The sequence below is a fragment of the Lampetra planeri genome, unplaced genomic scaffold (genome assembly GCF_965212315.1).
Source record: "Lampetra planeri unplaced genomic scaffold, kcLamPlan1.2.h2 scaffold_256, whole genome shotgun sequence".
NCBI classification, from domain to species: domain Eukaryota; kingdom Metazoa; phylum Chordata; class Hyperoartia; order Petromyzontiformes; family Petromyzontidae; genus Lampetra; species Lampetra planeri.
Window position 1 is genome coordinate 9,243 of NW_027615084.1, and position 14,046 is coordinate 23,288.

The following is a 14,046-nucleotide window of genomic DNA, read 5'->3' on the forward strand; positions in this document are numbered from 1 at the left end:
TGCGTGTGTGTATGTGCGTGTGTGTATGTGCGTGTGTGTATGTGCGTGTGTGTATGTGCGTGTGTGTTTGCAGTGCGCGTGTGCGCGTGTGTGTATGTGTATGTGCGTGTGTGTATGTGGGTGTGTGTATGTGCGTGTGTGTATGTGCGTGCGTGTATGTGCGTGCGTGTATGTGCGTGCGTGTGTGTATGTGCGTGTGTGTTTGCAGTGCGCGTGTGCGCGTGTGTGTTTATAGCGGTAACGGAGGAGGCTCGTGAAGGACGCTGCTGCTGCTCCTGGGCAGCGACGCTCACAACAACGAGCGGAGCGCCGGACGGATAAAACGAAGCAAATTGGCACAGTAGGGGGTACAGCTGTTGCGTTTACCGGTCATCTCAGTCAGCCAACCCATTGGAACCGACTGGGTCTGTCCCGAGACCCCCTGTAGCGAGTCTTAGACACTTCACGTGGCCTCAAAGTGCACCTGGCCTGGCACAGGCCCCGTGGTGACATCACCGTCACTTGGTGGCGAATGGCGGGTATTGGTGTGTTTGCAGTGCATGTGATCGCGTGTGTATCTGAGGAGCGGTGGCGCAGTGGTTAGCGCGCCGCGCATCGAACCTGACGACCCAAGTTGGATTCCGGCTCAACCGCCAAAACAGGTGACGATTATCTGAAACGGTTCTGAGCCTTCCCTAGATCGACTCAGCCTCAAATGAGTACCTGTTGCGGTGTGTAAACGAACATCGACACCGGGGAGACAAAGGAAGCCCGGGCGTGATGCTGGCCACCAACCTCTTCGCGTGCCGTGATGGCCTTACATAGCTCCTCGCTCACAGCACTTGCCCCCAACAGCATGTCCAGGCTATACGGGGGATATTTGTATTTGTATATATATGTGTACGTGAGTTTACGCGTCTAAGCGTTCGTATCTACGTCTCTGTGCCATTGTTGACTGTTTTGAATAAAACAAAACAGTGCAACACGACAGGGAATCGCCTGCCTACGTAGCTTCGTGTCTATTTGCGTTGTGTGAGTGTGTATTTGTGAGTGTGTGTGCGTGTATTTGTTATTGTGTGTGTGTATTTGTGATTGTGTGAGTGTGTATTTGTGAGTGTGTATTTGTGAGTGTGTGTGCGTGTATTTGTGATTGTGTGTGTGTATTTGTGATTGTGTGTTTGTGAGTGTGTGTGTGTATTTGTTATTGTGTGTGCGTGTATTTGTGAGTGTGTGTGTATTTGTGAGTGTGTGTGTGTATTTGTGAGTGTGTGTATGTGTATTTGTGATTGTGTGTGTATTTGTGATTGTGTGCGTGTATTTGTGAGTGTGTGTATGTGTATTTGTGATTGTGTGTGTGTGTATTTGTGATTGTTTGTGTGTATTTGTGAGTGTGTGTGTATTTGTGATTGTGTATGTGTATTTGTGAGTGTGTGTGTATTTGTGATTGTGTATGTGTATTTGTGAGTGTGTGTGTGTATTTGTGAGTGTGTGTGTGTGTATTTGTGAGTGTGTGTGTGTATTTGTGATTGTGTGCGTGTATTTGTGAGTGTGTGTGTGTGTGTATTTGTTATTGTGTGTGTGTATTTGTGAGTGTGTGTGTATATTTGTGATTGTGTGCGTGTATTTGTGATTGTGTGTGTGTATTTGTGATTGTGTGTGTGTGTATTTGTGATTGTGTGTGTGTATTTGTGAGTGTGTGTGTGTATTTGTGATTGTGTGTGTGTGTATTTGTGAGTGTGTGTGTGTATTTGTGATTGTGTGTGCGTGTATTTGTGAGTGTGTGTATTTGTGATTGTGTGTGTGTATTTGTGAGTGTGTGTGTTTGTCCGCGTGTCTCTGTGTGTCTGCTTGCCTTTCCCGTCTCTGCCGGTCTATCGATCTGTCGGTCTGCGTGTCTGCATATTCTCATCGTCCTGTCCGTCCTTGTGATGTCCGTCTTGTCCCTCTATCTGAGCGCCCGCCTGTCTGTGTGTTTGGTGCGTCTCTGTGCCAGTGTGCGTCTCTGTGTCTGTCTCTCAGCGTGTCCCAGTCGATCGAGTTAGCAAGCCACATCTGTCTGATCCCTGCGTGTCTCCCCTCGTGTCTCTACATCTCTCCCTGCGCGTCTCTCTGCATGCATCTCTGCATCTCTCTCAACGCGTCTCTCTGCGTGTCTCTCTGCGTGGCTCTGTGCGTGTCTCTCTGCATGCACGGGACACCCCCATGTATGTTCAGCTCCACGCGGTACATGTCCGGTTCCAAGTCTCTCTGTCTCTCTGTCTCGTATCTGTCGTCTCGCTGTCTCCTCTCGTTCCTCTGCAGGCCATTTATTTATTTATTTATCGCCAAAACTTTTACGATGCCCCCGCGCGCGCGCCCGGGGTTTCTCTCTCCCGGGCATCATCAGCACCGAAAGCGGCGAGGAGAGCTCCGAAAGAGCGCCTTTCACATGCAGATGAAGCGGCCTATTATGAGAGGGGGGGAGAGGGGGGGGGGAAGGGTGGGAGTGGAGTTGGGGGGGGGGCAGGTCTTTGTGTTGTGTTTTGTTTTTAAAAGTAATGACAAAGCGCACCGTCTGTAATGCGTTACCTATAAACTACTGCGTCGCCTTCTCACAGAACTTCATTCCATTGGTCCGAATAGTTGAATGGTTGTGATGGTAATTGTTGTTGTTGTGGTGGTGGTGGTGGTGGTGCCGCTGGTGGTGGTGAAGTTCCCTTTGCGCCTAGATCTGTCCAGTGATCTCCCGCCGGCGAGCCTTCGACGCTCGTCACGTGGTCTCAAGGTGCACCCAGCCTGGCACAGACGCCGTGGAGACGTGAACGCCACTCAGTGTTGTTGGTAACGACAGCACGGAGTGGTGGTCCATGGTGTGTGTCACGGTAGTGTAGCGGTTAGCGCGCTGAGCTACTACGAACCCGGCCACCCGAGTTCGATTCCCGCTCACGGCCAACACCGGTGACGATTATCTGAATCGGTCCTGAGACTCCCCTAGGTCGACCCAGCCTAAAATGAGTATCTGGTGCGATTTGTGAACATCGCCACTGGGGAGACTAAGACCACCACCATCAGCATCACCACCACGAACCACCAAAAGACAAAGATCCTCCCGCCGTGTAGCCTTAACAGACTGTCGGGGCAAGTGCTGTTAGCGAGTAGCACCAATGAAGGCCGCCACGAGGGGGTGGGGTGGCCAGCACCACGCCCGACCGCCTTTGTCTCTCCAATGTCGATGCTTTTACACACCGCACCAGTGACTCATTTGAGGCTGAGTCGACCTAGAGCGAGGCCCAGAACCGGTTCAGATAATCGTCACTGGCCGCCGGTTTCGCAGCGCGCACTCACCCCTACACTACCGCTCCACATATACATACACGCGTACATACGCACACACACACACAACATCGTATGCACACACACACACGGTAACGTGTATGCGTAGTGTACACAAGACGAGTTTGCACGTACACTGGGGATAAGGGGAAAAGAATGAGTTCCCTTCGTTTAAATGCATTTTAGTAACGACTCAAGTCTCATTGCGATTTTTTTTTAAATGCAGGAGTTAGGATCTGAACTCGAGTGCACATTTCCGATTTAAACTATTTGTACATTTAGCGAACTGAGCGGTGGCGCTGTGGTTAGCACGCCACGGCGAGCCGCTTGCGACCACAGTTCGACTCCCGGCGATGGTGAACTCGCATCTTCAGTGGTGGTGAAGTATGGTCAAAGAAACCACCCCCCCCTCCCGATAACCAGCGTGCTGCGCGGATGCCTTCACATCCAGCAGTGGATTGAGCAAGCGGTCTACATGTGCATGTCGAAGTGTACATTTGTAATCGATGCGTAACAAGAAGATGTCATAGTTAAACGTAATAGGAAGTTGCGTATTCGCCGCATGGGTCAAACATCGCGTTCAACTTAAATTAATACAAATGTCGTCACAGGAGCATTTCTGTCTCCGTATAATGGCATACAAGTTATACATATCCACAATACAGGTTTTGTTTTGGGTGAAATCGCGTAAATATAAATGTGTCGTTAAACCCGGGGGATGTCTCCACAAAATCTGTCTGTCGCCTGATGATGCTGGTTGTGATTACTCGCGAAACGTCGGACTCAGATTGTAAATGTTGTGGGTTTATTCTCCAACACACCGACGTGCTGTACCAGTAACGAATTGGCACGTTCTGTTGACGTGACGAACCTTACTAGTTGGCTGTGTCGGGTGGTGGCAGGTTTTAACGACACATTTAAATTTACGCAATCCAGCACAAAATAACCTCTATTATGGATGATATTGGTCATGAAAGCCTACGTGTTAAACGTTATAAATACTGTACGTACATATATAAATGTAGAAAACGTAATTGTACATCTAAGCGTACATATATATATGTGTCAGTCACTCCTCGCGGGCATGAATCGCTTCCCTATGGGCTAAACGCGGTGCACCGAATCGCTGGCACCACCACTCTACGCGTGGCGAATTACTCGGTCCACCAGCCAGGGAGCATAGTCGCACACGGCATCAGACGCGAGCGTTCGTAGCAGCAACACGGAACTTGTACGCGCGACGTATGTTGCATGTTTGATGTGTGTTGTATGATGTGTGTTGTATGATGTGCGCTGCGCTACGAACCTGGCGACCCGAGTTCGATTCCCGCTCACGGCCAACACCAGTGATGATTATTTGAACCGGTTCTGGGCCTCCCCTAGGTCGACTCAGCCTCAAGACAAAGGCCCCGGGCGTGGTGCTGGCCCATCCACCCCTTCGGTTGCCGTACCGGCCTTCATAGGTGCTCGCTAACAGCACTTGTCCCAACAGTCTGTTAAGGCTACACGGGAGATCGTTGTCTTTGTTGTATGTGTGTTGTTCGTATGTAGAGCTTCTTTCGCACCGTACGCATTGGGCAAAACCGTTGCTCATCGGAGGTGCGGGGAACTTTGAGTTTAAGTCGGGGACAATGTTGGATCCACCCGTCGCCTCTCTGGACATCGTTAGAATGTTCCATCTTTATATTATTATATTATAATAATGTTCCATCTTTATATTATAATATTATAATAATGTTCCATCTTTCGCTCTGCTACAAACTCGCACTTTCTGGAAGACCGCGTGAGAATTTGCATCACTCAGTCACGATCGCCATCGTATGCACGCATTCATACGGTGGGTTTTTAATATATATATCTATTGTATACATGTATATTTATCTTGTATTATGTACGTGTGATAAAGACAAAGATCCCCCGGATAGACTTTAGCAGACTGTTGGGGCGAGTGCTGTTTGAGAGCGCCAGGTACCACGTGACGTTATGCGCGGCCGCCTTTGTCTCCCCAATGCTGGTGTTCATCACGGCGCGCCACCAGATACTCATTTTAGGCTGAGTCGACCTAGGAGAGGCCCGGGACCGGTTCAGAAAATCGTCACTGGTGTTGGTGGCCGTGAGCGGGAATCGAACTCGGGTGGCCGCGGGATTCGTCGCGCAGCGCGCCAACCACTACGCCACCGCTCCCCAGCTTACAAAGACAAAGATCCCACCCCCCTATAGCCTGTAACAGACTGTTGGGGCAAGTGCTGTTAGCGAGTAGCATCTACGAAGGCGGCACTGTGGCACACGAGGAGGTGGGTGGCCAGCACCACGCCCGGGCCGCCTTTGTCTCCCCAGTGGCGATGTCTACACACAGCAGCAGCACCACCACCAGGTGCTCGTTTGATGCCAAGTCGACCTGGGAGTGGAGGTGGGGGAGCCCAGGAACCCTTGAGATCGTCACCCTGTGTGGTGACGCGCTCGTCACTCTCCACTACAAGCCCTCCTGACGATGTTTACGGTCAAAATTCCTCTTCACGATTTGGCCAAACAGCCGAACACTCCTCAACAAACTGCCCCCCCCCCAATCATCCGGATTAATAAGAAGCTTCGGATTGTACGATGCACTCCTAAACTTTTGCTTCTTTTAAAATACGGGTAACAATGCGCGTCTTGTGGTCCGGTCTTTGTTTCCCTGTTTGTTGATGATACATCGGACAGCAATATAACTTTTAATTCACTTATATGTAAACACCCAGAGACTCGCACAGAGACCCATAGACTCGCACAGAGACCCATAGACTCACACAGAGACCCATAGACTCGCACAGAGACCCGTAGACTCACACAGAGACCCGTAGACTCGCACAGAGACCCATAGACTCGCACAGAGACCCGTAGACTCACACAGAGACCCGTAGACTCGCACAGAGACCCATAGACTCACACAGATACCCATAGACTCGCACAGAGACTCATAGACTCGCACAGAGACCCATAGACTCGCACAGAGACCCATAGACTCACACAGAGACCCATAGACATATACCGTATTGTGATTCTAAATTCACGTGCGCAGTTCTGGTCAACGCTGCGTCGTGACTTGAGTTATATTCGTGTGAGGCTCGACGTCCGATGATTGATGATTGAAGATGATGATGATTGGTGATGATGATGATGATAATAATTTCTCCAGGATAAATGAATATTCTGAGAGAGTTTTTTTTTCATCGCGACGTCGTTTCACGCAAACCCTCGCATTGGACACGAGCGCAAGAATGAAGCCACTGCGGCGCTACCATCGATCCCTCGATCTCTGCAGCCCTCTAGATATTAAGATGCTTTCCGCCAATCAATGAGCGTTCGGACATGACAATGACGTGAATGATCGATAATACAAAGGTGTTTTTGGGGTTAGATGGCGTCAATATATAAATGCTGTGTCGTTAAACCCGCCACCACCCGACCACAGCCAATTAGTAAGGGGGCTGTCGCGTAAGCCGCACGTGCCAATTCGTCACTAGTACAGCACTAGTGTGGAGTGTATAGTGTAGTGTATAGTGTAGTGTATAGTAGTGTAGTGGGTAGTGTATAGTGTAGTATACTAGTACAGCACTGACCGGTGTGTTGGAGAGCCAAGCCACAAACATTTACAATCCGAGCACGGCGTTTCGCCGGTAATTACAACCAGCTTCATCAGGCGACAGCCAGATTTGTGGAGAAAGTCCACCCGTTTCGTTCCTTAAAAAGAGGCGTAGATGTGGTGACAACTCGTGCGCGCTCTTCTTGCGCGAATTGGGGGGGAAGGTAATGAATCAACGTACATTATGCATGTGCATCATGCCCATTCATCTTGCACTAATGATGGTGATTACGTGCATTGAGTATTTGTATTATCTCATGTTGTATTTGTGAAACTGCTTGAGACGCTCATCGACAGGCCGTGACCAGCAGGTGGTTAATTGCCAGCGGCAAGCGATGAGGTTTCGTGAGAGGAGGGGAGACTTGTTGCCTGCCGAGTGCGGAGAGACGACGGCCAGGGCACGGCAGGGTCGTGTCCGTGTCGTGTCGGTGTCGTCGTTCGTGCGCGCGGACGACGCCAATCTCGAGTCGCCGTGAACTCGAGGCCGCCACGTGCACAGCGGGCAACGCTCACAGCAGTTAGCGCGGTCGGCTACGTACGGTGCGAAAGAAGTTCAACGCACGTACACGCATAGGGAGGCTGTTATCATTGAAGTTAATTACCGGTGATGTGGGGGTATAAGCAACTTGTTGCGGTTGTTGTTGTTGTTGTTGTTATTGCTGCTAAACTTCGCCGTTCGTGTAATCGCTCGTGACGTGTATAAACACCTCAAGGACTCGGGGTGAATAAACCCGTCGCTGTCGATCTCGCAGTCTTGCGTGGGACACAGGACTCGCCATGCCTTCGGACATCTGGCAAGTTCACCGCATTGATCTGCCGCTGATGAGACATCGCACGTCGAAACGGTCCCCAAGTTGTTTTTTGTTCGTAACCGAATCGACGCTGCTGATATGAATCGCTCACGGATAGCCCAAAGGGTTCCGTTGGGTTGTGTCAGCAATACTTTCCTTTTGTATGTAGAGAGACAGATACAATGTGATTGAGACATTGTCTGTCTGCCTGTCTGTTTAGCACCTTGGTGCGTGTGCGTGTCTATGGTGGGGAGCGGTAGTGTGGCGGTTAGCGCTACGCTGCGCTATCAACCCGGCTACCCGGGTTCGATTCCAGCTCACGGCACAACACCCAGTGACGATTTTCTGAACCGGTCCTGGGCCTCTCCTAGGTCGACTCAGCCTCAAATGAGTACCTGGTGCGGTGTGTAAACATCGCCACTGGGGAGACAAAGGCGGTCGAGCGTGGTGCTGGCCACCCACCCCCTCGTGTACCGTTCCGGCCTTCATAGGTGCTCGCTAACAACACTTGCCCCTATAGTCTGTTAAAGTTATACGGGGGATCGTTGTCTTTGTCTATGCATACAAGTGTGTGGGGGGGGGGTAGGATAGTGCCTCTCACGGCCAGATATCGATGACGAATATTTGAACCGGTTCTAGGCCTGCCCCGTAGGTCGACTCAGCCTTAAATGAGGACCTGTTGCGGTGTGTTAAACATCACCACTGGGGAGACAAAGGTGGCCGGGCGTGGTGCCCGCCACCCCATCCCCTTCGTGTGCACTTGCCCCGACAGTCTGTTGAGGCTATACGGGGGATATTTGTTTTTGTGTGTGTTTGTAAATGTGCGTACGAACACCCGCACATAAGCGTGCGTTTTTAGAATGCGCGTGCGTCTATTTGCTTATGCGTATGTATATGTACGTATTTATACGTCTGCATCTGTGTATTATGTAGATGTATGTACTTAAATGAGTACATGCTGCGGTGTAAAAAAAATCACCGCTGGGGAGACAAAGGCGGTCGGGTGCGGGTCTAGCCACACCACCCAGTCGCGTGCCGTGCCCGCCTTAATTGGTTTTAACAAACAGCACTTTCCCCAACAGTCTGTTAAAGGTTATACGGGGGTATTTGTGTATGTATGTATATGTGTGTATATGTGTATATATGTTTATGTATTTGTGTGTATGCGCGTGTGTGCGCGCGCGCGCCGCGGGAGCGGTGGCGCTGCGGTTAGCGCACTGTGCTACGAACCCCGCCACCCGAGTTAGATTCCCGCTCACGCCTTTCCCTCGGTCTACTCGATCTCAAATGAGTACCTGGTGCGACGTGTACTACATCGGCACTAGGGAGACAAAGGCGGCCGAGCGTGGTACAAGCCACGACAACCCCTCGTGTGCCGTGTCGGCCTTCATAGGTGTTACACGCTATCCGCACTTGCCCCAACAGTACGTTAAAGGCTATACGGGGGACCTTTGTATGAATGCGCGCGCGCGAGTGTTTTCACATCGACTGAAGTCGTTAAACTTTACCCGGAGTCGAACTGGGTTCGACAACTACCGCGTGGAACCCCCTTGGACACGGGTTCAGGGTCGGGGTTATAGGTTTAGGGGTTGGGTGTAATAGTCGTGGATTTAAGGGGTGCGGTTAGAGTGTTGGGTTTGGGTTCGGTGAGCGGTGATGGGTTTGCTGTAGGTTTCGTTTTACAGAACATGGGCCCGAGTCGGAATTATAGGTTCCGGGATATATGTTCAGGTAATGTGTCAGGGTTAATGGCAGGTTAGGGTTACGCGTTATGGGTTATAGGTTTGAGTTGTTATGGGGCATCGGGTTCGGTTTAAGCTCCGACCTATGGGTTGGAGTTAAAATGATCGTTCAGGTTTGCGGGGGTTACGGGTTACGAGTCGCGAGTTATAGTTCACGGGGTTACGGGCCATAGGTGAGAGTTAGGGGATAGGATGAAGGGTTCGGGTTGATGATTTGGGGTTCAGGGTTTGGGGCTCGGGTTGGAGTGGGGATCACGGTTCAGTCATCCCCCTCATCTCTCCTCCGCGTCAACGTTGAGCTTCGCATGAACGGCGCTTTTAGTTGCGTGACTGAGCGCGATTCACACCGATGCGTGAAGGCGCTCGCTGACAGCACTTTCCCCAACAGTCTGCTGAGGCTATACGGGGGCTATCTTTGCCTTTGTCTACGTGTGTCTGCGTGTATGTGTTAAGGCGAGAGAGTGTGCGTGATTGTGCGTGTGAGTGTGTATATATGTGTGTGTGTGTGGGGAGCGGTGGTGTAGCGGTTAGAGCGCTGCACTACGAACCCGACGACCCGGGTTCGATTCCCGCTCACGGCCAACATCGGTGATAGCGATTATCCGAACCGGTCCTGTGCCTCCCCTAGGTCGACTCAGCTTCAAATGAGTACCTGGTGCGGTGTGTTAAGCATCGCCCCTGGGGGAGACAAAGGCGGCCGAGCGTGGTGTTGGCCACCCACCCCCTCGTGTGCTGTGTCGGCCTTCATAGGTTATCGCTAACAGCACTTGCCCCAACAGTCTGTTCAGACTATACGGGGGATCTTTGTCTTTGTTTTCTACGTGTGGGAAGCGGTAGTGTAGCGGTTAGCGCACAGCGCTACGAACCCGATCACCCGAGTTCGATTCCCGATCACGGCCACCAACACCGGTGACGATTATCCGAACCGGTACTGTGCCTCCCCTAGGTCGACTCAGCCTCAAATGAGTATCTGGTACGGTGTGTAGTAAACATCGCCGCTGGGGGAGACAAAGGCGGCCGGGCGTGATTCTGGCCACTCACCCCTTCGTGTACCGTGCCGGCCTTCATAAGTGCCTCTCGCTCACGGCACTCGCCCCAACAGTCTGTGTCAAGCGCAGACGGCGTGGTGGCGGATCTCTGTGTTTGCACGCGAGTGAGCGGAGCGGTGGCGCAGTGATTAGCGCGCTGCCCTATGAACTCACGGGGAGACGAGTTGGCACCTGAACCGGGTCCTGGACGCTCGTCCCCTCTCAACCCTCGCGACCGGCTTGCGCGAGGGAGCGAGGCCTTCACCCGGCAGTGTCCATCTACTGCTGGATGCTGTTGACAAACCCGCCCGATGCTGTGACCGCCGCTACGCGCTTCGGGTTTGTTTGCGAGAGAGTTCCCCGCGCAGCTCCCTAACCCCCCCACCGCTCTTTCACTCTCTGCGATCTCCCCCCGCGGCACTCTCTCGTCAACTCTCAGTCCATCTCTCTCTCCCCCTGCGGCATCTCCTGCACCCTCTCGCTCTCTCTCTCTCCCGCAATCCCGCTGTCAATCCCACGGACGAACCGGCAACGAGCCAGCAAACGACATCAGCAGCAGCAAATGCGCGTCTCTGTCGACAACTCCATTGGCGTTACCAATTCAATTACTATCAGCACCATTGCCACGGCGTTTGTTTTTAAGGGGTATTTTTGGCGTTCCACCATCTATTGAGTGATCGATTGATTAAATGATCGATTAATCGGATTGATAACGACCGGCGTTGCACGATTAATCGGTAGCCGCGCGCGCGCACGCTCATCGAACGCGGTGGTGGAACGAGAGCGAACGAACGAGACAGCGGTGTGACGAAATATTTGCATTCGCAAACTCAGCACCGCCGACACAAATATGCACGTAAAGACGTACACAAATTAAGCAAATGTACACAAGTGGAATGATAAGGTTAATTATCCTAATAATAATGATGATGATGACAGTATTAAGCACTACAACATCAACGGCTCGTACAGAGTCATTACATCTTCAACTTGCGCTCCCGGGGAATCGGGAATCGCTCCAAACTCTCAACTCTCTCTTTTTCTTCCTTCCCGAAGAAAAAAAATGAAAACGACAGCATCGGAGAGATCGCGACATTAAAACAACACTCGGGTTGGTGGGTGGGGTGGGGGTGGTGGGGGTGTGAGGTCGGGGACCGACAAAAAAATCCCCCCAAAAATCTAAACATCTCCGGGCCAGAAATCGCGTTCCAAACAATCAAATCAACGACCACGCTGCTGCTGCTACTGCTGCTGCTACTGCTGCTGCTACTGCTGCTGCTACTGCTGCTGCTACTGCTGCTGCTACTGCTGCTGCTACTGCTGCTGCTACTGCTGCTGCTACTGCTGCTGCTACTGCTGCTGCTGACTGCTGCGTTACGCGCCCCGCACGCGCATCGAGACTCGACGCGCGCCACCGTCACCGCCACCACCACCACCACCACAGTCACCACCGTCACCGCCACCACCGTCACCACCGTCACCGCCACCACCGTCACCACCCCTGTTACCAAAATAATCGTCGACTGTTACCTCGAGTGACGACGCCACGTGACGCGTCGCTGGCAAATCCGTCACGCGTCGCACGGATCTCTGATCGCGTTCTCTTCTCGCGTGCGTACAGAGAGAGAGAGAGGTTTTTAAAAAAAAAAATTCACGTCGTGAAGGGGAAAGAGGGGGGGGGCTGCTTCGGTTGGGTGTCCTCTCCGCTCTCTCTCTGTCTCTCTCTCTCTCGCGTCTCTTGTCGCTTCTCGTGTCGCGAAGCGGCTGCTGCTGTTGCTGCTGCTGCTGATGCTGCAGGTGACGTTGAGGATAGAGAGAGATGATGATTATGATGATGAAAGGTTGGGGGCGGGGGGGGGAAATGGGCGGGTGGGGAGCCGAGTGCGAGTGAGTGAGGGAGTGAGCCGAGCTCTCGCCTCGAGCACTGAACCTCGGAGCTCTTCGCGCTCGGCCATTCATAGACCCCCCCCCCTCTCTGCGCGCGCGCCTCCCAACAAAACTTTCTCCCGAACGCGGAGCCCGCGCGCGGTCCCCCCCCATTGGTCGGCCCAGGCGCGCGCCGCCTCCTCCGACCGCGCCCCCCCCCGCTCCCACCCACCACCTCAGCCCCCCCTCCCGCCCGCACTGAACCCCCCCCCCACCACCACGATCTCCAGAGAAGAGGCGGAGAGAGGTCGCCCATTGGTGGAGAGGCGGCGGTGATGACGCCCGCGTGGAGTTGGTGGAGGAGGTTCGGGGGGGCGAAGGGCCTGGGCGGCGGGGGTCTGGAAGGAGGGTGAGTGGGAGATGGGGGTGGTGGTGGTGGTGGCGTCGGTCGGGGTAGTTGTGGTGATGGTGGTGGTGATGTTGAACATTGTGGTGATGGTGGTGGTTATGGTGGTGTCGGTACGAGTTGTGGTAGTTGCTGGTGGCGGTGGTCGCGTCGGTGATGGTCGTAGTTGTGTGGTTGGGCACGGCAAAGTGGGCGAGCGAGAGGGACGTGTTCCTGTTGCTGCTGCTCTCCCAAAAGCTCCGAACACCGCTCGCCCAGCAGCGGGCGCATGAGTTCGACTCCGGGACTCGAGGCGCGTCACAGCTGCGAAACTTTGCATTCGTGAACGCGGCGCCCGCGTCTCGGACTCAGCGGCGAACACGCGCATCGAGACGAACGCGTTCACGTCGCGAGTCATGGGAGGATTTGAAAAGTATAACACCACCACACTAATCACCATCATCACCATCATCACCATTGCAGGCATCGCTCCTGGTGAGTACGGGTCCTAGACTCGGCTCGCTGCTGCTGCTGGGACTTGAGTGATGGTTCGCGTTCCATCCGCGTGACCCTCCTCTCTCCCTCGTCGCATTACGCTCGAGAGACAGAGAGAGCGAGGAGGAGGAGGAGATACGAGCCACCGCGGAATTAGCGCGGTTCAAGTCCCCAAACCTGGCGGGAATGAGCGCAGGGGATTGGGAGGGTGCATGGAGGCCAATGACGGGGTTGGTGGGTCACGACGGGACGGGAGAGGCGGGAGGGAGGAGAGAGCGTGCAGAGAGGGAGGAGGAGGGTGGTTGTGGATGTTTGGCGCTGGAGTGACGCCGCCGATTCCTTCCATTAGCGAAACAACAACAAAAAAACGCATTTTTATTGAAGGTGCAATCACGACGTCGGAGTAAATCGCCGGCCTCGGCAAACATTTTTAGCTCGCGCGGAACCCTTCCGCACAATTACGCAGCAGATCGCACGGACAGACGCCAACCACGCAAACACAACGGGGACGCGGCGCGTGCGGCTCGCAAAGTGCATTTGCTCCCCCCCCCTCTTCGCTAAAGGCCACCACGTGCGTAGCTCAAAACTCTCCTCCCCCATCTTTCGCTCTCTGTTTGTCTCTCTGTCTGTCTCTGTGTCTCTCTCTCTGTCTCTCTCTGTCGAAGTGCCGTCCATCTCCGCCGCGCGCTCCACGGGACCTCTCCTCGGGTTTTTGTTGAAGATTGAGAGCCCCCCCTCCGTATCCGTCTCCTGCTCGACTCCCAATGTCCGTCGGCTGCGTTGACCGTTCGCGGTGTCGATCGACTCGCGGCTTCGGCAATGACCC